Raw genomic sequence first — 26,165 nt, 5'->3', positions numbered from 1 at the left:
CTGCCAAAGACGAATGCCTGGAAAGGTAACGGAATCCAAATAGAAAGAGACCATCCCAGAGACCGCCAGAAAACCAAAGGATGAGAATAGAGTGGCCCATTGAAGCAAAATGCACTGGCTAAGACCCAAGAAGAGCAGATAAAACATTTTTAATGGACCCTCAGAAGAACTTGCCAAAGGTCCCCCAAGAAAAAGAGTCCATTTTAAACTCCTACTAGACTCAGAGTAAAATCATCTCATTATACTGACAGTCAAGGAAGGACTAACATATGTCCTCTGCATCCTTCCCGCTATCCTTTTGATGGTCATTAACAAATTACCAGAGGAGAAGTAAGGGTAGGAGAAGCACCGTGAAGGAAGGACTTCCACAGCCTGTGGGGTGCAAGAGGGACTGGCAAGAGAAGATTTAACTGAAAATCAGTTTTAGAGAGGACCTCTGTCTATGATACAATAGCTCGTGGCAGACTAAGCAATTCACATTAAAATAACTGAGAAAATGCCAAAGTAAAAAATATATATGTTTGGAGGCATCACAGAGATACCAAGGGCATTAGGACATGAGGGGTCAAGATCCTACAGAAATGGGCAACACACTGAAGTGACTAAAATTCTAAACTGTTTTTCCCATATTTTCTGCTAAGTAAAATGACCAAAATACTGAAATGGGAAATAGAGCTTCCCACAGTATATAATGCTGAGTACACAAAAATTGGAGCTTGAGGCTGCCAATGCAGGAGAATTTGAAATAAAAGTTCCAGCAAGATGGGAATAACAGAATTTTGTGCCTCTTCTGCAGCATTTGTCAATTCCTAAGTGATGTGTAAGATCCTGTCAATTTCTCAGTGATCTCCAGAATTTTTGTTAAAATCTGTGAAGGACTACATTTTAAGACTACATCCTAACTGTAAATGCATGAGGCTATATAAGAGCTTAAACCCAGAATTGAATTAGCTCCACCTTTGTACAAAGATGACCTTTCATTATTCTATCTGGTTCTATAGAGCCAGCTCTATAGAGCTGAAATTAATCCTCTCAGGAATGAGATAATGGTCTCCAGAACTTCTTAATTTTTTCATACACAAACACACAAAATTAGGTGTTCAATAAATAATTACCAGAAATACCTAAAATTGGGGCCAAGAAAATGAACAATAGAAATAGGGCCAAAAATGAATTATATATTAGATTATCAGACACAGATTTGAAAATTACTCTGATTAATTCATTGGAAAATAAATGACAAGACAGAGAATTTTGCCATAAAATTGGAACTATTAAAAAAATCCAGGTCGGGCACGGTGGCTCACGCCTGTAATCCCAGCACTTTGGGAGGCTGAGGCGGGCGGATCACGAGGTCAGGAGATCGAGACCACAGTGAAACCCCGTCTCTACTAAAAATGCAAAATATTAGCCGGGCGCAGTGGCGGGCGCGTGTAGTCCCAGCTACTCCGGAGGCTGAGACAGGAGAATGGCGTGAAACCGGGCGGCGGAGCTTGCAGTGAGCCGAGATCAGGCCACTGTACTCCAGCCTGGGCAACAGAGCTAGACTCTGCCTCAAAAAAAAAAAAAAAAAAATCCATTGGAAATCCTCCACTTCAATCACAAATTAATAACAAAATTAACTGATCGGTTTAAACGCAGACTGGATTAAGCTGTGATAGAAATTACGCAAATTGGCATATGGAGAGGAAAAGAGAAGAGAAAATACAGATATATTTGGACATGGTGAAAGGCCTAACATATGTGTAAATGGAATTTTAGGAGAAGAAAAAGAAAAAGAAAATAGGGCAGAAGTAATATTTGAAGAAACGATAGCTAATTTTCCAAAACCTGGTGAAAGTCACTAAGTAACAGTATGCATGAAATGCTTCAAAAACTCAAAACAGAACACAAAGGAAACAATACTCATAGCAAAACTGCCAAAAAAGAAATCTTAGAAGTAGCATACATTTTTTGCAAAACAAATAAAAACGATTGCCTCCAAAACACAGCAAGACTTAAAATTGACTCCTAAACAAAATAATGAAAGCCATATAATAATGGAATCATAACTTCCAAGGGCTGAAAGAAAATAGTTACCAGTTTTAAATTCTACACATTTGAAAATATGCCCTTCAAATATGATAACAAAACAAAACAAAGCAAAAAAAGGGCTCCTCAGGCAAAAGGAAAATAATTTGCACCAGACGTATGGTTATTAAGGAAGAAATAAATTAGTATGTCAGTAGAAAACAATCATAATAATAATGTCATATGGGATTTAAACTGTATGTAGAATTTAAAGAAAAACAAAAGAGCAGCAATAACTTAAAAGGCAGTGAGTGGTACATGAATTTCTAAGATTTAACATTATAAATCTGATAAAAGTGCTCACTGGTATTAGATTCTAGAAATCAATTGAAAATGTGTTTTAAATCAGGGTTAAAAACCAAAAGAATATATTACTAAATACACGTAACTAAAAAGGAGAAGTATGAAATTATAAATAAACTTTGATTCATTAGGCACTAAATAAAACATTGGTCAATGAAGAAATCACAGTGGAAATTACAAAACACGTAGAACTAAACGGTACTGGAAATGCATCATAGTAAAACTTGTGATCTGTACCTAAAGCCTTAATTAGTAGGAAATTAATATATCTGAAAAGGGGAAAAGGCAAAAAGAAAAAAGAAACAAACAAACAAACAAAAAAACAGTTATCTACTACTTATTTCAGAAAGTTAAAGGAAAAAAATAAACCCAAAGAAAGTAAAAGGGAGAAAATAAAAAGAGCAGAAATTAATAAAATGGTAAACAAAATACAACAGAGAAAAAATCAAAAAAAACAAAGATTGGTTTTTCTACAGACTCCTAAAATCAATAAACCACTAACAAGGCTGTTCAGAAAAAAAGAAGAGAAGACACAATTGTCAATATCATGAATAAAAAGGGCAACCATCACTACATATCTTACAAACATTAAGAAGATTATAAGGGATACTACAAATGACTTATTGCCAATAAATTTGACCATTTAGATGAAGTTGAGAAATAGAGAAATAGCTATCAAAATTTATGCAGGAAGTATAAAATCTGAATAGTCATATATCTATCACAGAAATTAAATATGTGATTAAAAACTTTTCCACAAGGAAGACTCCCAGCTCTCCTGAAACAGTGACAGCCAGAAATCAATTAGATCTCTTAAGCAAATATTCACCAAAGAGCCTAGAAAGACACAGGAAATAAATTTGATAATAACATGTACATAAAAAGAAAAAGGAAACAGACAAAAATAAAACTGCATTTTGAATATGATTATCAATGTACTCATGAAACATTTTTCCTTTAGACTCAGAACAGAAAAACAAGAAAAAAAAAAAACTTTTAAAATCCCTCAGTGCTTTCAGAGGCCAAGATGGGAGAATTGCTTGAGGTAAGGAGTTCAAGGCCAGCCTGGGCGACATAGTCTCTACAAAAATTTAAATATTGGCCAGGTGTATAAAAACCCTAGAAGAAAACCTAGGTGATACCATTCAGGACATAGGTTTGGGCAAAGGCTTCATGACTAAAACACCAAAAGCAATGGCAACAAAAGCTAAAATCGACAAATGGGAGCTAAATTAAACTAAAGAGCTTCTGCACAGCAAAAGAAACTATCAGTAGAGTGAACAGGGAACCTACAGAATGGGAGAAAATTTTTGCAATCTATCCATCTAACAAAAGGCTAATATCCAGAATCTACAAAGAACTTAAACAAATTTACAAGAAAAAAAACAACCCAGTCAAAAAGTAGGTGAGGGATATGAACAGGCACTTCTCGAAAGAAAACAGTTATGCGGCCAACAAACATATGAAAAAAAGCTCATCATCACTGGTCACTAGAGAAATACAAATCAAAACCACAATGAGATACCATCTCAACCCAGTTAGAATGGCGATCATTAAAGTCAGGAAACAACAGATGCTCTAGAGGATGTGGAGAAATAGGAACACTTTTACACTGTTGGTGGGAATGTAAATTAGTTCAACCATTGTGGAAGACAGTGTGGCGATTCCTCAAGGATCTAGAACCAGAAATACTATTTGACCCAGCAATTCCATTACTGGGTATATACCCAAAGGATTATAAATCTTTCTACTATAAAGACACAGGCACACATACTATTGTGGCACTGTTCACAATAGCAAAGACTTGGAACCAACTCAAATGCCCATCAGTGATAGACTGGCTAAAGAAAATGTGGAACATATACACCAGGAAACAATATGCAGCCATCAAAAAAAGGATGAGCTCATGTCCTTTGCAGGGACATGGAAGCAGCTGGAAGCCATCATTCTCAGCAAACTAACACAAGAACAGAAAACCAAACACTGCATGTTCTCATTCATAAGTGGGAGTTAAACAATGAGAGCACATGAACACAGGGAGGGGAACCTCAAACACCAGGGCTTGTCAGAAGGTTGGGAGTTAGGGGAGGGATAGCACTAGGAGAAATACCTAATGTAGATGATGGGTTGATGGGTGCAGCAAACCACCATGGCACGTGTATACCTGTGTAACAAAGCTGCACATTCTGCACATGTACCCCAGAATTTAAAGTATAATAAAATAAAATAATGTATTACCACAAAATTACCTTGTAATGTATTAATACAAAGTTGATTTTAATAAAAAGTGTGTGATCTGGCAAAAAAAAAAATCAGCCAGGTGTAGTCTTAGCTACTTGGGAGGCTGTGATGGGAGGATCACTTGAGCGCAGGAGCTCAAGGCTGCATTGAGCTATAATAATGTCATTGCATTTCAGTCTGGATGACAGAGCAGGTTCTATCTCTAAATAATCATAAAATATTTTCTACTTCCCATTTAGCACATAAATAACTTTTTCCTTTGCTAGCAAATATCTTGTGTTAGCTGATTTCTTTTTTTATCTTTTGTGAGCTTTTAAAAAACACTATAATAGGACATCAGTTGCAGAAGGACAGAAGTTGATGGCAATGAGTACCAGCAACCATGCATAAAAGTTTATATTTCCAAGGAGGCAGGAGAATAAGAAAAAATGTTCATGTTAAAAAATCAGTAAGTTATATTTAACAGTCTCCAGATGGATTTGCAAGAAGTAGTTCCATTTTTACCTTCAAATTTCCAGCTACCATTTTGTGAAAATATAGTATAAATACATGGGTTAATTAAGCCTCAGATTTAGCTGGCTATTAGTCTAAGTTGCAGGAGTTCACACTTTTTCTCAATTCTTTCATCCTGCCTGGCTCCTGGCTGAACAGTGGGCATGGGTTTACATTGGCAATTACACGCTCCCCACTAGAACTGCTGGAAACCTCACTTACATTAAAAATAGGAATTCTGAATTAAATAAGAACCACTAATTCTGACATGCTGAGAACTCGTATCTGGATAAATCAGATTCTCTTGTCCTTTAATTCTTGAAATTTTTAATATGTCCAATCCTCCAGCAAAAATACCATTCACTATACTTCTACAAACCCACTTACTTAAATCCTTCTATTAGAGTTGGCATATTTAGGTCTTTTTTGAATTGCAATTCTTTTTTAAAAAATCAATAAAACTGCACCTGAGCAATAATTTCCACTACATGCATTTAAATAATGTGAAATTAATTTACATTTCATTGACAGCCTTTGTTTAAAAATACTTTTATTATTTTCTAAAAGTTATAGAAAAATGTACATTTGGTCAGGAGAAATCTTTTGAATTATTTTTAAAGACGATATGCACCATCCATCAAGTGTAATCGATACATAAAAAATCTAAATTTACCCAAAAAAGCCAAGTGAAGAGAAGTACTCCCATCACAAAAGCAGTCAAACTAGGGACCTGTTAAATATCTTGTTCCTATTATGCGATTTATCACAATGTGATTTACCTACTACATTTTCCTGCAAAATATATTTTTATATGAATACATATATTATGCTATGTCTCTTTATGACATCATAATTAAATTGCCAAAGAAAAGCATTTATTTATTGAGTCTATACTGTGATAAATTTTATAACAGGTATTGTAATGGTAGAGTTGGGTAACAAAATATATTCTAAAATTATAAATATTCTGTGCCCTGAAAAATCAAGAGGCTTCAAAATTTAGAATTACAAAAATAAATACTTACATGTTATTATGCTATGAGCAAAATATTTTTAATTACTTTTATTTAAAAATATTTACAGATATAGAGAATAAAATAAACAGGGTTGGCGGAGGAAGTGTGAAGATGTAGATCAGAGGATACAAAGTAGATGACATAGGATGAAGAAGTCTAGCAATCCAATGTACAACATGAAAACTATAATAAAATGTTACTGTATTTGGGATTCATACGAAATCAGTAGATTTTGTGGCTCTTGTAGCACATGCAAAAAATGGGAAGCTATGTGAGGCCATGGATATGTTAATTTACTTCACTTCAGTGGTCTTACTACTATCTGTGTCCCAGAACATCGTGTTGTATACCTTAAACATAGACAATAACACTTATTTTTTAAAAAAAGAAGAAATTGTTTAAATAGTAATGGGATCTTCATATATTGAAATTTATTATTGTGAACAAAGACTTGCATAGAAGTTTACTTACACACTGTGTGGAACTTATAAAATTATTTCAAGTTTAACATGATTCTGTGCAGATAGTCAGCATCTAGCAAATATTTGTCTGATGACTGATACGAAAAAATAAAGGAAGTAGAAATCTATCTCTCTTCTAGGCACTGCGTTAATTGATGGAAGACACAGAGCAAATACTAGTGAAAACACAAAGGAAGACAAATGATAAAACAAATTAGGGCCTGACCTACATTTGCAACTCTATATTCTGATGAACACTGCCAAGCATCTGCCCTCTCATTTTTAACTTGCTCTTTCCTCAAGCTCATACTTCATGCTCTGGTGCCTTAGCAAGGGCTGTTTCCACTCCCCAGGATGTCCTGCTCATCTCTACCTCTTCTTCTCCACTTCAAATGCTAACTCTTTTTGCAGTATTTTCTGACTTTTCCCCTACATCTCTTATAGCACCTGAGTGGGCTGTCCCAGCACTCACCATATTGCCACATTTATGTATTTTACAACTCTCTGCTGACTAATTGTGTGGCTCAGTAGGCACTAACCTCAGTCTACCTTGACTTCTATAGCATCTGGCCCTGGGGATATACATGCAAACCCTGCACACATCACAGTTAAACTCAGAGCAATGGGAAGAAGTTTGTTTGGACTGCACCTAAGTTAAATACTGCAGCCAGTTCTACCAAATGGAAGTTGAAGCTGAGCAGGTGATATAATAACTGGGAAGTACAGAGAACACTTTGCTGGAGTATGGGACAAGAGACATGCATGGCCTTCTGCTCCACACACAAGCATACGCTTCTCAAAACCCTCAAAACCAATGAGGGGCTTTTGCCTTGGAAGTATATTGAAGCTTCGATATGCATCAGATCATGGCAAATTGACTCCATGAGTGAATTTTTATGATGTCTTAGTTCAAGCTGCTATAACAAATAATCATAAACTGGATAGCTTAAATAACAAACATTTATTTAATATAGTTCTGAGGGTTGGGAAGTCCAAGATCAAGATGCTAGCAAATCTGATGTCTGGTGAGTGCACTTTCCTGGTTTGCAGATGGCACCTTCTTGCAGTATCCTGACATTGTAGAGAGCAAGCTGTTGTGTTTCTTCTTATCAGAGCAAATTTCATTCATCAGGCCCCACCCTCATGATCTAACTATCCACCCCCAAGCCCTTTTATCCTAATATCATCACCTCAAGGGTTAGAATTTCAATATGAATCTGGGGGACACAAACATTCATTCCATAGTACATGGTAAACCCCATTTTCAAGACCAGAACAGTTCACTAGTTGGATTTCCCAGTTTGTCCTAGTTCCACTAATTTGTAGAATGACTTTTACTAAACTTTTCTATATTCTGTATTTTAGAATCGTTTTCATTGCTTTAAAATTTTGATTTTGCAGTCATTTTTATTTCATAGCTTGTTTTGGATTATGTTTTTAACAAATCCCACCGCCATATACTAACACTTCCCAGAAAATGTCCAAACAACAGTAAACCACTATCTTTAAATTGAATTGAGACATACAGAAAGACTTGAGTATTTTTTTTTATTTTTAAATTTTTTTACTTTTTAATTTTTATGGGTACATAGTAAGTGTAGATATGCATGGGTTACATGAGGTGTTTTAATACAGTCACGCACTGCATAATAATCACATCATGGAGAATGGAGCATCAATCCCTGCAAGCATTAATCCTAGTGCTACAAACTATTCAGTTATACTTTTTCAGTTACTTTAAAATGTAAAATTAAATTATTATTGACTATACTCACCCTGTCATGCTATCAAATACTAGGTCTTCTTTATTCTATTATTTTTGGTACCCATTAACCATACCTGAAATTATTATTGACTATACTCACCCTGTCATGCTATCAAATACTAGGTTTTCTTTATTCTATTATTTTTGGTACCCATTAACCATACCTGCTTCTGTGACTCTCACTTCCACACTACCCTTCCCAGCCTCTGGTAACCCTCTATCTACATTCTATAGGTCCATGAGTTCAATTGTTTTAATTTTTAGATCCCACAAATAGGTGAGAATATGTGATGTTTCTTTTTCTGTGCCTGGCTTATTTCACTAAACATAATGATCTCCAGTTCTATCCATGTTTTGGCAAATGACAGGATCTCATTCCTTTTTATGGCTGTATAGTACTCCATTGTGTATCTGTACCATACATTCTTTATCCATTCATCTGTTGATGGACACCTAGGTTGCTTTCAAACCTTGGCTATAGTGAACAGTGCTACGACAATCATGAGAGGACTTAGATTTAAGTTAATCCATTTTGATTTGATTTTTACATATGGTGAGAGATAGGGGTCCAGTTTCATTCTTGTGCACATAGATATCCAGTTTTGCCAGCACCATTTATTGAAGAGACTGTCTTTATCCAGTGTATGTTCTTGGCACGTTTGTCGAAAATGAGTTCACTATAGGTGTATGAATTCGTTTCTAGTTTCTCTATTCTGTCTCATTGGTTTATGTGTCTGTTTTTATGCCAGTACCATGGTGTTTTGATTACTATATCTCTGTAGTATAATTTGACCCCAGATATTGTGATTCCTCCAGTTTTGTTCTTTTTGCTTAGAACAGCTTTGGCTATTCTAGGTCTTTCATGGTTCCATATAAATTTTAGCATTGTTTTTTTCTATTTCTGTGAGGAATGTCATAGTATTGATAAGAATTGCATTGAATATTTAGATTGTTTTGGGTAGTATAAACATTTTAACAATACAGATTCTTCCAATCCAGGAACCTGGAAAATCTTTCCATTTGTTGACAACCTTTTCAATTTCTTTCATCAATGTGTTATAGTTTTCATTATAGAGATCTTTCACTTATTTGGTTAATTCCTAGGTACTTAATTTTATTTGTGGCTACTGTAAATGGGATTAATTTATTTCTTTTTCAGATTATCACTGTTGGCACATAAAAATGTTACTGATTTTTGTATGTTAAGATCCAAACATAAGATCATATAATCTGCAAACAAAGATAATTTGACTTCTTCCTTTCCAATTTGGATGCTCTTTATTTCTTTCTCTTGTCTGATTGCTCCAGCTAGGACTTCCAGTACTATGTTGAATAACAGTGGTGAAAGTGGGCATACTTGTTGTGTTCCAATTCTTAGAGGAAAGGTTTTCAGTTTCCCCCCATTTAATATGATACTAGCTGTGGGTCTGTCATATATAGCTTTTATTATGTTGAGGTATGCTACTTCTGTAGTTTTTTTAGAGTTTAGTAGGGATATTGAACTTTATCTAATGTTTTTTCAGCATCAATTGAAATGGTTATATAGTTTTTATCCTTCATTCTGTTGATATGATGTAGCACATTAATTGATTTGCATATATTAAACTGTCTTTGTATCCCAGGGATAAACCCCACTTAGCCATGATAAATGATCTTTTCAATGTATTGTTGAATTTGATTTGCTAATATTTGTTGAAAATTTTGCATCGGTATTCATCAGAGATATTGGCATATAGTTTCCTTTTTTTGATGTGTCTTCGTCTGATTTTGGTATCAGGGTAATACTGGCCTCATAGAATGAGTTTGGAAGAATTCCTTCCTCCTCAACGTTTTGAATGTTTTCTATTTTAAAAAGTTACACATCTCTGGGTCATGTCCAATCCTACACAAGCATAAAATCTAATCTCTCTGCAGTTTATAAGGGGCATACATCTCAGTGGAAGGAGAAGAGAATAAAATGACTTTTTAAAGATTTTCCAATGATTCAGTTTTGAAATAGTTTTGTCACCAGATCTTTCCTACTCCATCTGGGAAATAGGTCACTCTAGTAACCAAATTAAGAAGTAAATAAAATATGACCCTAACAGGTAAGTTCTACTCCTTATGAATATATTTAATAATATTTATTGTCAATTTCAAGACCATAGGCTTAGTCATTTGCTATAATTTACAACTACAAAAAATGTGATTTTTAATTGAACTTACAAATCATTCACTTACATGAAAGAACAAAGGTGATTATTTCCGTTTTGCATGGTCATTGTTAGGACCACTGATAGAAATGTTTTTTCCTTCCTGCTAGCAACTTGGGACACATACCAGATAAACTTGAAACAGCTCCAGATATTAAGTAAAAAACATTCAAATAAACATGCATTTATTATATTCTTAGAATTTTCAGCATAAAATGGTTCCCATTTTCAAAGATCTGCATGGTAGTTAAGAAGACAAGATTCACATTAATGGCATATCCAGAGTTCAATAGAACATCTGTCCCATAATGACGTGTGAATTTGGTGAAACAGATACTAAGTGTCTAAGAATTCAGAGAAAGTGAGACCACCATGGCTAGAACTACAAGGAAGACTACATGGAAAAGATTTAACCAGGGTCGACGACAAAGTGTAGAATTTTGAGAGGGGGGAAAAAGAGACAAATGAATAGCATAGTGTAAGGGGAAAAAAATAGGTGTGCAAACAATGTGTTGTGTACAAATCACCTGAGTACACCAGCCTGAACAAAAAATTATTCAAAATCAGGTTCCTAAAGTATCTTCTGTATAATGCTAGATCCCAGGAAGAGAATAAATGCATGATCTGCAACCACAAGTAAAATGGTTAAGTATGAGGTCTCCAGAGATTAAATGTTTGGTTCTGAATTATCTCCGAATTGCCTGAACTTGAAACACGTTACGTAATCTCTCTTGTAAAATGGGGATACCAAGGGTACCTATTCCACAGTGAACATTGACTAAGCAAACTATTCTATTAGGACCTCACACACAATAAGCATGTATTGTATGTTAATTCTTTTTAGCTGCTATGTTTTTCTTTTTAAAAAATGTGTGATCAAATAGTTTTACGAATAGATGTATTCAGTAAAAGTGCACAGGATTATTTGAACATGATTTCCCAGAAACCTTGATATAATAATGTGTCTTATAATATATCTCAAAACATTCAGAGTATCCCAAATTTAATTGACCTTTTTGTTTGGAACACAGTAGGCTTTCTGTGTAAGATTTTGGGAAATGCTGTCATATGTAACACAAGGCAAGTACGTTTAAAAGTACATCTGCCCCACAACCTAGAGTTTGTAGAGATACTGCTGACATATGAAATAATTTATAATTATCAATAATAACTAACACATACTGAGTACCGTATTTTAGTCCTCCTAGCAGCAACCCTTTAAGGTAGACACCAATATTATCTCCCCTTTTTCTATATACAGAAAGCATTTCTTAGAGAAGTTATATTTGAAGGCTCAGAGATCTAGTAAGTGGCAGAGCTTGGATTCATACTCAAGGTTTACAGACTTAACTGATGATTACATGAATACTACACAGAACAATCTGTCCTTGTTTGGTGTCTTATGGCCTTATCTTCTACCTCAAATTGGTTTGTCAGAAACTTTCTTCTGAAAAATACAGAAAGTATTTTGGAGTCTATAATTTTATTCATCTCCTTACAGAAATAGGCACTTTTTAAATCACATTCCAAAGCACATATTGTAGTTTTGTTGAGTTTGCAGGGGGCTTTTGTTCAGCCTTCACACACCATATGAGTCATGTTATCACAGGGCTCAGTTACTAAATCAATCTTGGTGCTTTGAGAGTTGTGTACATTTCAGAGCCTAATGTATGCCATTTGCTTTGACTTGATGTGTGCTCCAAATTTTACGTGCTGGAAACTTAATCCCCAATGTGACAGTATTGAAAGGCGGGGCCGTTAAGAGGTCACTGAACCATGAGGGCTATCATGAGTTATCATGGGAGTGGAACTGGTGGCTTTTATAAGAGGAAGAAAAACCTGAGCAAACATGTTAGCAGACTTAGCCCTCTCACCAGGTGATGCTCTGTGCCACTTCCAACCTGCCGAGTTTCCACCAGGAAGTTTTCACCAGATGTTGAGCCATGCCCTTGGATTTCCCAGCCTCCAGAATTATTAAAAAATAAATATTTTCTTTATAAATTACCCAGGTTCAGGTATTCTGTTATAAACAACAAAAAACAGACTAAGGCACCATTTCTTTATTTTTCATTAATTTTGTTCTTTGATCATGTTCTATTGCACAACCTGGAAGATCTCTATCCTGGGAAATTGAAAACACTGACTGGAAATAAGGTCGATGACAGTCTTCCTCAAAGCGTGACCCACCACTGTCTGGTGCTAGTTCCCAAACTCTTTGTTGCTATCTAAGATTAAGTACACCACTTGATATGAGCATTTCCAAAGTTTGCAGGAACTTAACAAAGTAATTTTATGTTTATTAAATCCATCATTAAATTGGGGGTGTTGTAATTTGTATGATTTTGTTTTCATTTTTGTTATTAGTTTTCATTATACTTTACAAAGATATCAGTCTGCAGATGTAAGGGGGAAGAGTTAGAGAAGCATCAAACTAGGAGGTAGGAAGTTGCCTTAGAAAGGAAATGTTTGTCCATCCCAGTCATCTCACCACAGTATTCTCTTAAAATGCCTAACTTCCTATCTGAAAATAACTATACAAAAAAACATATGCACTTTAACTTTGGAAAGGTGAACAGAAAATGGGAAGTGAAAGGAATTAAATTCCTCTCTCATCTGTTTTTTTTTTTTCTTTTTGCAGTTTCCAGTAGTTTACCAATATAATTTATATAAAGCAATGAGTATTTATAGGGACTAATGTTTAAAAATAAGATATTTGGGAAAAATTGCTCTAGAAGTTAAATTTCTAATCTTTTGATGTTGGTGCCATGAGGAAACCATGACTTTCCACAGAATGCCCTTTGATGCTGCTGTCAGAAATAGGCTTACGAGTTCATTGAATGACAGAACTGCACTGGTATAACATTTAAGTCTTTTATAGTTTACATGCAAAAAGAAGGACTAGGGCACAAGTGTGAAGGTACATGTTGAGGCAGGATATGACTTAAAGTTTGTGGGGTCAGAGGGAAAAAAATGATAAATCATGACATTACATACACATAGCTGATATCCAATAGCCTGCATAAAAGGAACCATAAGTAAAGGCAGGTAGACAAAACCAGTCTTGAGAAAGGAAAACCAGAAGTAGTTATCACAAATACTACATTACCCTTTCCTAGAAAAAAAATGCAATAAAATACTGAAAGAAATCACTTTGGAATTACCTATTAAAATTGCTGTGCATTCTGAGAAATTTTAATTGAGAATTCAGTGTCATGTAAGAATGAAAAAACTGAGGGCCAAAATTGTTCCTTCTATACTGTTGCAGAAAGAGATGCAGAAAACTGATAAGAAATTCCAGAAAGTCATCAGATACATTTTAGTATCAAAAAAATGAAACCTGAAAATGATAAAATTGAAATGTAATGTTTTACATTTAAAAAAAATAAGACGGCTGGGCACGGTGGCTCACACCTGTAATCCCAGCACTTTAGGAGGCCGAGGCAGGCAGATTACCTGAGGTCGGGAGTTCGAGACCAGCCTGGTCAACATGGAGAAACCCCATCTCTACTAAAAATACAAAATTAGCTGGGCATGGTGGCATATGCCTGTAATCCCAGCTACTTAGGAGCTAAGGCAGGAGAATTGCTTGAACCCAGGAAGCAGAGGTTGTGGTGAGCCAAGATCGCACCACTGCACTCCAGTCTGGGCAACAAGAGCAAAAGTCCATCAAAAAAAAAAAAAAAAAGACTTTTTTTTTGGTTTGGTTTTAAAATTTGCTCAACTTTTATTGGCCTGTAAGTGACTTGGCTATTTTATTGGCATAGAAAGGGTTTGTATCTATTCACATGTAATACTTATCTCTAAAAATTCTGTGTATCATCTGCTTTTCTATATTCTCCCATTAGCCTATACGATTATCATGTACTATTTTTTCTTGCTTGACTCCACATTCTCAAATTAGCACTTCTGTTTTCCTCATAGTCTAAAACAAAGGCCTCAAAGATATAACATTTTTGAAATGGAAAAAAAAAACAAATTATGAACAAATTATGTAGCACTGAATTCATGGGTCAAAAATATACCAAAAGTTTAACCTACATTAGGATTTCCTTCATGTAGTAGCTGTACAATATATTACTCATCTTAAGAAGTAGCTTTACTTTGAGTCCCCCTATTTGCTGACAAGCTGTGTTTATACAGAGAATGGCCTTGCCAAATTATTTGTTGCCTTTTGCTGTAAAAAGTGGCTTTCTCCTTAATTCAGAATGTTTTAATTTAATGTTATTCATTCCTTTACTTTTACTTACAGCTTTTATTTTCCTAAATTATCTGTTCTTTTGTTTTCTGCCATTCTGATAAGTGTTCAAGGATTTTTAAACGAACAAAAATACAGTTTAACCCTATGTTACCGTATCCTTTCTTTTAGTAAAATCGTATTTGTTAAATGCAAGGATATGTTGACTAGACATGTAAAACCCCCTTCATGCCTGTATTATTGTAATACAACATTTTAGCTCTTCTCCACTCAATTTTACTGTAAACTTCTGCCAAAATGCTCTTCTTTTAAGTACTTCTTCCTATTAAGTCTCTTTTCTGTGGAGAAATCTATACCAGCTGACAATTGCCTCCCATTTTGGGTCTAAATTTCTCTCCCCTATCATAATACAATTCTCTCCCAGCCCACCAGTCCAAAACTATCTCTTCCCCATGGTCCTGCATGTGTTTTCCACTTTAAGTAAGCACATCTTGCTGTTCAACAAACTTGGCAGCAGCATCCCTGCCTCTGGGAGGTTGTTTGTGCTGGTCTCCACCTCTGGAATGTTCTTTGACTTACTTATAGTTTGAGAGCTGCCTCTCTCTTGAAAATTTCTCTTATTGCCTTAGCACTTAATTTTTCTCTTGTTTACATATGCTGTTAATTACCAGTCTTTTCAAGGACATTTGTCGTATTTCCATATTTAAATTGATAACCCACCAATTTAGCAAAAGGAACATAAAAGATTACACGGATTCCCAAAGTCTATGAATCATCATAACAGAATAAAGTTCTAATACGGAAAGATGTAAGTATAAGACTGTTCACTGTCATTCAATTTGCTGTGACAAAAGTCCAGAAATATTCTAAATGTCCATCCATAGGAGATTGAGTAAATAAATTGCAGCACATTTGTGCCGTATTATATAGCAATTAGTTAGATCAAAATATTTTGACCTTAGAGAATACTCACACTATATTGCTAAGCAGGGATAGCAAAGTGCAGAGCAACTTATGTATACAATGGCTGCATTTTTATAAAAACACAAAGAATAGAAAGACAGTCACTGGATTAACACCAATTACTAGGGTTGGGGAGTAGAAAATTGAAAGGAGAGTGATGGGGGAAAAAGACCGAAGTGAAATGGAAAAACACATGTGATAGTCCTTCTGCTTCCTAATATTTGGTTCTCCTTACCTTTTGTGTAGATGGAACTGTGAACTTTTCTGGCATTCTTGTGGTGGGATGGTGCCTTGTGACTAGTTCTGACCAATGAGTTGCGAGCAGAAGTGAAGTGTGGCCAGAGCACTTGATTGTCAACTAGAAACTTTCAGAGTTTCTTTCCCACTGCTTCAATGATTGTGAAAGTGATGTGCCCACAAAGCTTTCATCCCTGAGTTCCCGAGAGACTACAGAAGGACGGAAATCAGAGACCTCTGCTGACTCACCTGAAGACATGGGCAAGAAATAAACTTTTCTTGCATTATGCTACTGAAAGTCTGGAGTTGTTTGTTACTGTGGCATAACAAGTCTATTGTAACAGATACAATACAAATAGCCTAAAATGGTTTTATATGCATTTTTTATTTTATCCAGGCACACGATTAAAAATTTTTAATAGCACTAAAAAGCTATAAAAAATCAATATTGCCTCACTGTTACTAAAAAGAGTTCTATTTCCCAGAAGCAATTAATTTCATGATTTTAGCAAATTTTATGGCACTCAACTATATGACACCAAATGATGTGCTTATACTGTTATTCATTAATTTATCAGTTTAAATACTACTTCCTATTATTGTATATCAGGATTCTACTCTTTTTTTATATGTATATACTTTATTTTCTAGGGTATATGTGCACAACGTGCAGATTTGTTACACATGTATACATGTGCCATGTTGGTGTGCTGCACCCATTAACTCGTTATTTACATTAGGTATATCTCCTAATGCTATCCCTCCCCCCTCCCCGCACCCCACAACAGGCCCCGGTGTGTGATGTTCCCCTTCCTGTGTCCAAGTGATCTCACTGATCAATTCCCACCTATGAGTGAGAACAAGGATTCTACCCTTTTATAGCAAACTCACCATTCCCAGTATCGCCAACAATAGTAACCTGACTTTACTTCCCCCATTCTCCTAGTATATCAAATTTTTAGTTAAAATAACCAATATTACATAATTATGAATATGTAATTAATCATTCACAGAAATAGCTGCCACCCTCAAACTTTTCTTGGTCAATATGTTGAGAATCCTTTTAATGCTTATGCTTCCTGGATTCTGTATTTCTATTTCTTCCATTCTCCTGTGGTTCTTTCAGAAAAAAATACAGGGCAGATAATTTTTAAAGAACTATAAATTTTAGGGAGGAAATAATTTTTCATCCTAATTTTGAAAGTACTTCTCCATTGTTTTCTAGCTCACAAACTTTCCTGGATCGATCTATGCCATTCTTAGCTCTAGATTGAAAATATGATGTATTTTATCAATCTGGATCCTTTGAGGATTTTCTATCTCCTAATAAATCTTGATATGGGTCTTTTATTATTCTGGACATTTGACAGGCCCTTTAATATGGAAATGCATGCCCTTATACGGATTATTTGAAATTTCTTTTAATTTTTTTGGTCCTCTATAATTTCTCTTAAGTGAATGTTGCCTCCACAAGCCTGTTAGAACCTAGACTGAACCTCAACTTTCTGTTTCTTTTTATCTTATCTTTTTACACACCATTCTGCTTTCTTAGATATTTCTTCAATATCAACATTCAGCACTTGTATTTAATTTTAATTTGGGGTATCATATTTTTAATACCTATGAGTCTTTTCTACTTCTCAATATTACTCTTTATAGTATCCTATTCTAACGCTATGGATGCAGTGTTTTCTCATTTCTCTGAGGATATTAACTCAAGGCTTTGCAAAAAGTTTCCTTCTATCCCTTCATTGTGTTTATTTCCTTTTTTCTGTTTAATTTTTATAGCCTCTATTCAGTGAAGGAGGATTTTACTGAATATTTTTTGGTCATCCTTGGATATCAGTTCATGTTTAAGAATAAGGCTTGAAAGGATAATTGGAACACTCCGTGCAGGAAGAGGTGACGAGAAGGAAAGCTTAGGAGTGGAGGGGACAGGGAATTGTGAATTGGTAGGATTCACCAGATGCATAGATAACAAGATGGATTTCTTACTGAGGCTCCTCCTATATCAGAATACCTTCATCCTTTCAGTTTCTCCAGAGAAGGACTCTCCAATCTCCTGCCTGAGAAATGTTTGCCTGAGAACCAGCATTCTGGTAGGCAGCAGTGAGTTGGGAGCAGTTTGGCTCACCATTGAATATGAAGACCACTTGATTCCCTTTTTCAGTGAAACAGTTCACTCCTTCACTCCTTCCTGCCTAAATGAAGAGCCAGTCTGGTTTTAGCATCTCGAAAGAAATAGTGCAGGTTTCTACACTCCTAGAGGAGTACTCACAGTGTTCCAGGAGAAAATAAACACCTGAGAGTTTGCTGCCTATGTAAATTGTCAATTAACCTCTTTTGTTTTTAACCCCTTGATCTTTGCTGCACTTGGAACCTCCATCTTTGGAGCCTTTGCTATGTTCTGCAGAGAAAACTCAGCTTGCTTTCCTAGGGTATCCCTTCTGGGGACACTTTCAGCTGTACCTTTCTTTTAAATCAGTTGCTACTTCTCTCTTTAATTTCTAGCTTCCAAAAACTTGTTGCCCTCTCTTGCCTATTATCTCTTCATTTGTCTCTTTATCCTTTCAAATTTATACTTGTTTTATTCTCTTATCATTATTTTAGTAGATTTTTGAAAGAGAGCAGATATGAACACTTGTGTTTATCCAGTGTTCTTCTGCTATGTTTATCCAGAAGACAAATATAAAATAACAAAAAAGAAAATTGCAAGCTCTTTGAGGACAGGCTTTACACCCAGTTGACCTACAGCACCTACTGCAATAAGGGACAGATAGGAGTTACTAAGTAAGAAATTTATTTGTATTAAGAAGAATTTATGGGTTAAACATTCACTGAAAGTGTACTGACACTTCAAACAGTGGAACAAAGAATTTCTCACTTACTGTGCTAGGGCTTCTTTCTGGAGGCATTTAAAGTAAATTTGACCAGATCTTCCTCCCACTCATCCTTCTATTTGTTTTGATTTTGGATTTAAAAAGAATATTTTGTTTAGTCTTTTTTCTTCTGCAGACATGTGTATGGGTTGGAAATGGAAAAGGGGTTTGGTTACCCTTCCTCACGTGGGTTTACGTGGCCCGGGAACCCATCCATGTGTCCTGCCAAACCCACAGCCTGTGACACACAGAGCACAATGCTGACTTTTTTCCATGTATCTAATACCAGATAAATGTATGATATGTTAAAGATTTTCAAGCTAAGCTGTTATAAAGGACAGTGGTGGAAGGAGAAGGGCACATTTCTCAGCCATCTGTTACTGCCCCATTCCCACAGCATCGGTTCCTCACAGCCTGACACAGAGGGACTCAACAGATGGAAGAATGTGGTTTAAGTTCGCTGAGTTAATTGTACTTTTCTCTACTCGCAGCCCTCAGATTTAGACATCAGAAATGCCTGAACCCTTCATCTCAATAAACAACCCAGTTATTGCTGGTGGAGCATATCTGAGTGATGTCTAAGAAATGGATCCCTCCATTGTATGCCAGTTTCACCACAAAATTCTTTATATATGGTTCTCTTATTAGAGCAATTTTCACTGAGAGTTCAGCTTATTACAAGATATGGGATCTGTGTTGTATAATTCTTCATTCAAAACTCAGCAAACAAAGTTCTTTTCAAGAAAATTTATAACAATACTTAATCAAAGGAACATTCTTGGACTTAAAATTCCAAAAAGAGCCACAAATCCATCTCTTCCATTCTCAGCTCTACCATCCTATTATTAAAAAAAAAAAAAAAAAAAAAATCACCATTAAGCAGTGGCAAGCAAAGCACAAGTGAAGGAAAGGAGAGAATGATTAATTTTCTATGCTTACAGGTACTAATTTCATTTTTCTTTGCAATAATCTTAAAGGATACAAAAAATGAGTAAGACATCCTTTCCCAAATATTTTAAGTAGGTTTCCAAAAGGCCACATTTGAGGAAAATAAGTTTTTTTCCATTAAAATTTTTTAACACTAATGTAAAAGGGGAAGAAGGTTCTGGCATTTGTTTACTATCCACTTGGTACCAGAACTTTGATATGTCCCTTTATATAAACTATCTCATTCGATCTTCACAGCAATCCAGTAAAATAGGTATTATTGTCCCTATTTCACAGATGACAAAACTGAGACCTAGTTTCCAGGGTTGCTCAGTGAATATAGAACATAGTCAAAATTTGAACCCAAGTCTTGTTTAGTTTGAATTATGTGGGAGTTAGCATAGCATAGTGGTAAAAAAGCATAGAGTTTAGAACAAGATTACCTATGTTTGAATCTTGATTGTATCCTTTCTAAATGACCTTAGGTAAGTTGTTTTTGTTTCTCTGCTTTAGTTTTCTAATCAATAAAACGGAGATAATCAAATTAATAACCTCACATAGACACTGTAGAAATTAAGTGAAGACCTATAAAGTCTTTAAGAACAATGCTTTGGCGGGTGTTAAGATGGCCGAATAGGAACAGCTCTGTTCTGTAGCTCCCAGCGTGACCGACGCAGAAGATGGGTGGTTTCGCCTTTCCAACTGAGGTACCTGGTTCATTTCACTGGAACTGGTTGGACAGTGGGTGCAGCCCATGGAGGGTGAGATGAAGCAGGCTGGGATGTCGGCTCACCCAGGAAGGATAAGGGGTCAGGGGATTTCCCTTTCCTACCCAAGGGAAGCCGTGACACACTGTACCTGGAAAAACGGGACACTCCCGCCCAAATTCTGTGCTCTTCCTACAGTCATAGCAACTGGCAGACAAGGAGATTCTCTCGTGTGCCTGGCTCAGTAGGTCCCATGCCCACAGGGCCTTGCTCATTGCTAGTGCAGCAGTCTGAGATCAAACTGCAGGATGGCAGCCTGGCTGGGGGAGGGGTATCCACCATTGCTGAGGCTTGAGTAGGTAAACCAAGCCACCAGGAAGCTCAAACTGGGCAGAGCCCACACAGCTCATCAAGGCCCACTGCCTCTAGACTCCACCTCTGTGGGCAGAGCATAGCTGAACAAAAGACAGCAGACAACTTCTGCAGACTTAAATGGCCCTGACAACTCTGAAAAGAGCAATGGTTCTCCCAGCATGGCGTTTGAGCTCTGAGAACAGACAGACTGCCTCCTCAAGTGGGTCCCTGACCTCTGTGTACCCTAACTGGGAGACACCTCCCAGTAGGGGCCAACAGACACCTCATATAGGCAGCTGCCCCTCTGGGACAAAGCTTCCAGAGGAAGGATCAGGCAGCAACATTTGCTCTTCTCCAATATTTGCTATTCTGCAGCCTCTGCTGGTGATACCCAGGTAAACAGGGTCTGGAGTGGACCTCCAACAAACTCCAACAGACCAGCAGCTGAGGGACCTGACTGTTAGAAGGAAAAATAACAAACAGAAAGGAATAGCAACAACATCAACAAAAGGGATATTCACACCAAAATCCCATCTATAGGTCACCAACATCAAAGACCAAAGCTAGATAAAAACCACAAAGATGGGGAGAAACCAGAGCAGAAAAGCTGAAAATTCTAAAAATCAGAGCTCCTCTTCTCCTCCACAGGATCACAGCTCCTCACCAGCAATGGAACAAAGCTGGATGGAGAGTGACTTTGACGAGCTTGCAGAAGTATGCTTCAGAAGGTTGGTAATAACAAAATTCTCCGAGCTAAAAGAGGATGTTCAAACCTATTGCAAGGAAGCTAAAAATCTTGAAAAAAAATTAGACAAATGGCTAACTAGAATAAACAGTGTAGAGAAAACCTTAAATGACCTGACGGGAACTGAAAACCACAGCACAAGAACTTCATGATGCATGCACAAGCTTCAACAGCTGATTTGATCAAGTAGAAAAAAAGGGTATCAGTGATTGAATATCAGATTAATGAAATAATGTGAGAAGACAAGGTTAGAGAAAAAAGAGTAAAAAGAAATGAACAAAACCTCCAAGAAACATGGGACTATGTGAGAAGACCAAATGTACATTTGATTGGTGTACCTGAAAGTGATGGGGAGAATGGAACCAAGACGGAAAACACTCTTCAGGATATTATGCAGGAGAACTTCCCCAATCTATCAAGAGAGGCCAACATTCAAATTCAGGAAATACAGAGAACACCACAAAGATATTCCTTGAGAAGAGCAACCCCAAGACACATAATTGTCAGATTTATCAAGGTCGAAATGAAGGAAAAAGTATTAAGGGTGGCCAGACAGAAAGGTTGAGTTACCCACAAAGGGAAGCCCATCAGACTAACAGTGGATTTCTCAGCAGAAACCCTACAAGCCACAAGAGAGTGGGGGCCAATATTCAACATTCTTAAAGGAAAGAATTTTCAACCCAGAATTTCATATCCAGCCAAACTGTTTCATAAGTGAATGAGAAATAAAATCCTTGACAGACAAGCAAATGCTGAGAGATTTTTGTCATCACTAGGCCTGCCGTACAAGAGGTCCTGAAGGAAGCACTAAACATGGAAAGAAATAACCAGTACCAGCCACTGCAAAAACAGGCCAAATTGTAAAGACCATCGACACTATGAAGAAACTGTATCAATTAATGGGCAAAATAATCAGCAAACATCATAATGACAGGATCAAATTCATATATAACAATATTAACCTTAAATGTAAATGGGCTAAATGCTCCAATTAAAAGACACAGACTGGCAAACTGGATAAAGAGTCAAGACACATCAGTGTGCTGTATTCAGGAGACCAATCTCATGTGCAGAGACACACATAGGCTCAAAATAAAGGGATGGAAAACGATCTACCAAGCAAATGGAGAACAACAACAACAAAATAAAAAAAGCAGGTGTTGCAATCCCAGTCTCTGATAAAACAAACTTTAAACCAACAAAGATCAAAAGAGACAAGAAGGCCATTACAAAATGATAAAGGGATCAATTCAACAAGAAGAGATAACTGTCCTAAATATATATGCACACAATACAGGAGCACCCAGATTCATAAAGCAAATCCTTAGGGACCTACAAAGAGACTTAAGACTCCCACACAATAATAATGGGAGACTTTAACACCCCACTGCCAATATTAGACAGGTCAACGAGACAGAAAGTTAACATGGATATCAAGAACTTGAGCTCAGCTCTGCAATAAGCAGACCTAATAGACATCTACAGAACTCTCCATCCCAAATTAACAGAATATATATGCTTTTCAGCATCACATCACACTTATGCTAAAATTGACCACATAACTGGAAGTAAAGCATTCCTCAGCAAATGTAAAAGAACAAAAATAACAACAAACTGTCTCTCAGACCACAGAGTAATCAAATTAGAACTCAAGATTAAGACACTCACTCAAAACCACACAACTTCATGGAAACTGAACAACTTGCTCCTGAATGACTACTGGGTAAATAATGCAAAGAAGGCAGAAATAAACAATTTGAAACCAATGAGAACAAAGACACAATGTACCAGAACCTCTGGGACACATTTAAAGCAGTGTGTAGAGGGAAATTTATATCATTAAATGCCCACAAGAGAAAGCAGGAAAGATCAAAAATCGACACGCTAACATCACAATTAGAAGAACTAGAGAAGCAAGAGCAAACAAATTCAAAAGCAGAAGGCAAGAAATAACTAAGATCAGAGCAGAACTGAAAGAGATAGAGATACAAAAAAACTCTTCAAAAAATCAATGAATCCAGGAGCTGGTTTTTTTTAAAAGATCAACAAAATTGATAGACTGCTAGCAAGACTAATAGAGAAGAAGAGAGAAAAAAATCAAAAGGACACAATAAAAAATGATAAAGGGGACAACACCACCGATCCCACAGAAATACAAACTACCATCAGAGAATACTACAAACACATTATGTAAATAAACTAGAAAATCTAGAAGAAATTGATAAATTCCGGGACACATATACCCTCTCAAGACTAAACCAGGAAGAAGTTGAATATCTGAATAGACCAATAACATACTCTGAAATTGAGGCAATAATTAACAGCCTACCAACCAAAAAATGTCTAAGACCAGACAGATTCACAGCCAAATTCTACCAGAGATACAAAGAGGGGCTGGTACCATTCCTTCTGAAACTATTCCAATCAATAGAAAAAGAGGGAATCTTCCCTAACTCATTTTATGAGGCCAGTATCATCCTGAAACCAAACCCTGGCAGAGACACAGCAAGAAAAGGGAATTTTAGATGAATATCTCTGATGAACATCAATGCAAAAATCCTCAATAAAATACTGGCAAACCAATCCAGCAGTACATCAAAAAGCTTATCCACCATGATCAAGTTGGCTTCATCCCTGGGATGCAAGGCTGGTTCAACATATGCAAATCAATAAATGTAATCCATCACATAAACAGAACCAATGACAAAAACCACATGATTATCTCAAAAGATGCAGAAAAGGCCTTTGACAAAATTCAACAGCCCTTCATGCTAAAAACTCTCAATAAACTAGGTATTAATGGAACGTGTCTCAAAATAATAAGAGCTACATAAAAAACTGGAAGCATTCCCTTTGAAAACCAGCACAAGACAAGGATGCCCTCTCTCACCATTCCTGTTCAACACAGTGCTGGATGTTCTGGCCAGGACAATCAGGCAAGAGAAAGAAATAAAGCGTATTCAATTAGAAAATGAGGAAGTCAATTTGTTGCTGTTTGCAGATGACATGATTGTATATTTAGAAAACTCCATCATCTCAGCCCAAAATCTCCTTAAGCTGATAAGCAACTTCAGCAAAATCTCAGGATACAAAATCAATGTGCAAAAATCACAAGCATTCTTACATACCATTAACAGACAGACAGACAAATCATGAGTGAACTCCCATTCACAATTGCTACAAAAAGAATAAAATACCTGGGAATCCAGCTTACAAGGGATGTGAAGGACCTGTTCAAGGAGAACTACAAACAAACGCTCAATGAAATAAAAGAGGAAACAAACAAATGGAAGAATATTCCATGTTCATGGATAGGAAGAATCAATATCGTGAAAATAGCTATACTGCCCAAAGTAATTTATAGATTCAATGCCATCCCCATCAAACTACCATCACAGAACTGGAAAGATTTCTTCACAGAATTAGAAAAAATCTACTTTAAAGTTCATATGGTACCAAATAAGAGCCCGCATTGCCAAGAAAATCCTAAGCCAAAAGAACAAAGCTGGAGGCATCACGCTACCTGACTTCAAACTACTACAAGGCTACAGTAACCAAAACAGCATAGTACTGGTACCAAAACAGATATATAGACCAATAGAACAGAACAGATACTTCAGAAATAACACCACACATCTACAACCATGTGATCTTTGACAAACCTGACAAAAACAAGAAATGGGGAAAGGATTCCCTATTTAATAAATGGTGCTGGGAAAACTGGCTAGCCATATGTAGAAAGCTGAAACTGGATCCTTTCCTTTCACCTTATATAAAAATTAATTCAAGATAGATTAAAGACTTAAATGTTAGACCTAAAACCATAAAAACCCTAGAAGGAAACCTAGGCAATACCATTCAGGACATAGGCATGGACAAGGACTTCATGTCTAAAACACCAAAACAATGGCAACAAAAGTCAAAATCGACAAATGGGATCTAATTAAACTAAAGAGCTTCTGCAAAAGAAACTACCATCAGAGTGAACAGGCAACCTACAGAATGGGAGAAAATTTTTGCAATCTACTCATCTGACAAAGGGCTGATATACAGAAACTACAAAGAACTCAAACAAATTTATAAGAAAAAAACAAACAACCCCATCAAAAAGTGGGCAAAGGATATAAACAGACACTTCTCAAAAGAAGACATTTATGCAGCCAACAGACACATGAAAAAATTCTCATCATCACTCACCTTCAGAGAACTGCAAATCAAAACCACAATGAGATACCATCTCACACCAGTTAGAATGGCAATCATTAAAAAGTCAGGAAACAACAGGTGCTGGAGAGGATGTGGAGAAATAGGAACACTTTTACACTGTTGGTGGGATTGTAAACTAGTTCAACCATTGTAGAAAACAGTGTGGCGATTCCTTAAGGATCTAGAACTAGAAATACCATTTGACCCAGCCATTCCACTACTGGAGATATACCCAAAGGATTATAAATCATGCTGCTATAAAGACGCATTCACACGTATGTTTATTGCAGCACTATTCACAATAGCAAAGACTTGGAATCAACCCAAATGTCCATCAGTGACAGACTGGATTAAGAAAATGTGGCACATATACACTGTGGAATACTATGCAGCCATAAAAAAGGATGAATTT

Source organism: Piliocolobus tephrosceles, chromosome 5 (assembly GCF_002776525.5).
Source record: "Piliocolobus tephrosceles isolate RC106 chromosome 5, ASM277652v3, whole genome shotgun sequence".
Taxonomy (NCBI): domain Eukaryota; kingdom Metazoa; phylum Chordata; class Mammalia; order Primates; family Cercopithecidae; genus Piliocolobus; species Piliocolobus tephrosceles.
Note: the sequence above shows the minus strand (reverse complement) of the source record.